Source organism: Salmo salar, unplaced genomic scaffold, assembly GCF_965601325.2.
Source record: "Salmo salar unplaced genomic scaffold, fSalSal1 ptg000691l, whole genome shotgun sequence".
NCBI classification, from domain to species: domain Eukaryota; kingdom Metazoa; phylum Chordata; class Actinopteri; order Salmoniformes; family Salmonidae; genus Salmo; species Salmo salar.
Window position 1 is genome coordinate 1,348,976 of NW_027675466.1, and position 3,525 is coordinate 1,352,500.

The 3,525-nt window shown below is 43.8% G+C and overlaps 1 pseudogene; it reads right to left on the reverse strand.

Moving 5' to 3' along the window:
* Positions 1–1,198: 1,198 nt before the first annotated feature.
* The window catches only part of LOC145877140 (stonustoxin subunit beta pseudogene), a 48,286-nt pseudogene continuing 45,959 nt past the window's right edge, over positions 1,199–3,525 (reverse strand).

Sequence of the window (3,525 nt, forward strand, 5' to 3'; positions counted from 1 at the left end):
CGCCTACCTTTAGTTGTCTTCATCAGAAAGCATCCCAGGTCCACAACAGATGTATTTTCGGTCAAAAAGTCCATACTTCATGTTCCATTAGCCTGATGTTGGTAGCGCGTCCTATGGCTCTCTCCAAGCGCAGCTCTGAAGTTCATAATAAATGCAATGCTCGCGCATGTAGGTTCGTTCAAACATGTCAAACGTTGTATAAAATAAATCTTCAGGGCCTCTAACACCAAGAGAGCCAATAAGATTCGAGGGGGATGATGTCATGGCCTTTAAAACCGTATCCAAAGGTGGGGGCAGACATGGCCGCCGGCGTCATAATGGTGATGGCCCATCCCCTGTGACCAATTTCAAACTCGTGTCATTCACTGAGTTTTGACTCTATAAGGCTCAAACCACTGTGAAAGGACTGGCGACATCTAGTGGAAGCAATAGGAAGTGCTCACTGAACCATGGTTAACGGTGTGATTAATAAGGAAAGATGAGAAGTCAAGTCCACAATTCAGAATTCCACTTCCTGTTTCAATCGGTCTCGGGGTTTTGACTGCCATTTGAGTTCTGTTATACTCACAGACACCATTCAAACAGTTTTAGAAACTTTGGAGTGTTTTCTATCCATATATAATAAGTATATGCATGCCCTATCTTCTGAGTTTGATTAGTAGGCCGTTGAAAATGGGAACGATTTTTTTTCAAAATGCGCTGTGGCGCCCCCTATCCTACGGTATCCTCAAGAGGCTAGCTTGAAAAATGGGTGTCTGATTATTTCTGGCTTGGTACTCTGCTGACATAATCTAATGTTTTGCTTTCGTTGTAAAGCCTTTTTGAAATCGGACAGTGTGGTTAGATTAATGAGAGTCTTGTCTTTAAATAGCTGTAAAATAGTCATATGTTTGAGAAATTGAAGTAATAGCATTTCAAATGTTTTGAAAATCGCGCCACAGGATTCAACTGGCTGTTACGTAGGTGGGACGAATTCGTCCCGCCTAGCCCAGAGAGGTTAACTAGAAAGTCGGGGCACCACGGAAGAACGTTTATAGAGCCGTTATCTTCCGAATAAACTCTTAAAATACTTAGTCATATTTTACATCGATAGCAGTCAATATTAACCCTTATCTTATTTTCAGTCTCATAATGAAAGTTGTAAATTCTTGGCTATCTTCACGAACCCTGGCTAACAAGTTGAATCAGCAATACAAAATTGGGTTTAATTATTTATTTACTAAATACCTAAACTTATCACACAGAATTACAAATACACCGAATACACATGATGTCATACATGATGGCTGTTACACAAAGGAAAGGGGGTTGGGCTTGAATGAAAGAGCGGGAAGACTTGGGAATAAAGAAACAGCAGCTATGCTATCGTAAATACATTATCTTATGCATTCTAAATTTCCGCCCATTTGGAAAAGGAAAATGCAATAAATATTTACTCTGAGCTGCGCTTCGGTAGATTGGTCGTAGATGCTGGCCGGGTTGGCCAACAGAGATCTTCCTGTCCTCGGAAGAATGTCTCTGGTGGTAAATTGGATACGTGGTGGTATCTTCATCTGTTTGTTAGACTGGATGCGTCGTCCGTCCTTTCCTAGCCCACGTCTACAGCGGCTGCTGCTAACTCAACGGCTAGGAAGTATCACTTTTGTAGTGAATAAGCTCAAAGTTCATACCATTCGCCACCAAAGCTCACACAGAGGTTGGCTTAGTTCTGTACTTGACGTGTGTCCTTCTAACGTAGAGGCTGCAGACCTCACGTACTGGAACCACCTGGTTATCTTTTCATCAAAGGCTTATATAGTGGAGAGGGGGAGGGAGGTGTTTCATCGTTTATAACCCCTGTCTCTTCACAGGGGTGGGCCACTGATCAAGCAGGGCACTTTCCTTATGAAAACCCAAATCTCTAATTTGGAAGCTAAAATTACATTTAATCTTTTAATCTCCTAACAAACAATTTCAATATCAAACATTTCAATTGCATAACAATTCCATGTGACTCTGATAACTAGAGGGTGTATACTTTCTCAGGTACAGTTTATGTCGTCCTGTCATCAGTCATAATGTCTCAGATGACAACCGAACTGACATCCATACTCATTACGTTCCCAAGCATATTTCCAACTGGTTTTATTACCAAAATATGGTTCCTTTTCCCCATTTGTTTGATGTTCCCAGACTCTCTATATTTAACACAGGCTATTCAAGTCCTTCAGTAGGGTCAGAGAGGGGAAGGGAGAAAGGTATTTATGGGGGGGGGGGTCATAAACCTTACCCACAGGCCAACGTCATGACACAAGGATGACAAAAAGGCAGAGAATACCATTAACAGGGAATGTATTCCTTCACACGGTAAATTTGGGGAAAAGGGGCTGGACGGAACCAAAGCAAAGAAAGTAAATATCAGCCCCCCTCTCCTACCTTACCTGCCTACCCACTACTTACCTAACTAGCACCACCTGGTGAACTAACCAAAATAGAGGGGGTGGTCCGCCCAGGTCTTTCCTAGTGTGCATAGACAATAAACTACTACGGGTATATGTATGCCCGCGGGCCTCTTGCCTAAGCACTCCCTAGGTGCCTTCCCCTTCCCCGCTGGGAACAAAGGAAACAGAATAACAAACAATTTCACAACTAAACTGAGAAAAACTCAGGACATTAAAGAAGCTCTCTCTCTCTGAGCAACAAACTAACACAGAACATAATAAGGTTTCTCAGCAAAAACGAACTAAGTACATACCAAATTCTCTTTCTGAGAAACAACCAACATATATATAACCCTCTGCCATCAACCTCCTCTCTCAGCAAATATCTCTCTGCAATCATCTCTTTTTTTCCTGAGCAACAGCACACTGGCTTTAGGTGGGGTTGTTAATTGGAGACAGCTGCGTCCTGACGAGGGGGCGGGGTCAGCTCTCCAATCAGCAATGGGGCCAACCAATCAGCTGCTTGGAGAACTTCAGGAAGCCATTACCTGAAACACACTCACAAATACACAAACTACAACACAGAAACTGGGGAACGTGACTGTGTGTTTGTCCAGTGTGTGTGTGTGTGTGTGTCCACAGTGTGTGTGTGTGTGTGTGTATGTCCACTGTGTGTGTGTGTGTGTCCACTGTGTGTGTGTGTCCACTGTGTGTGTGTGTGTGTGTGTGTGTGTGTGTGTGTGTGTGTGTGTGTTTGTCCACTGTGTGTGTGTGTGTGTGTGTGTGTGTGTGTGTGTTTGTGTCCACTGTGTGTGTGTGTGTGTGTCCACTGTGTTTGTGTGTGTGTGTGTGTATGTGTGTGTGTGTGTGTCCGTCCACTGTGTGTGTGTGTGTCCACTGTGTGTGCGTCCACTGTGTGTGCGCGTGTGTTTTTGTCCAGTGTGTGTGTGTGTGTCCAGTGTGTTTGTGTGTGTGTGTGTGTGTGTGTGTGTGTGTGTGTGTGTGTGTGTGTGTGTGTGTTGGTTTGTCCAGTGTGTGTGTGTTTGTCCAGTGTGTGTGTGTGTGTCCAGTGTGAGCTTGTCCAGCGTGTGTGTGTGTTTCCAGT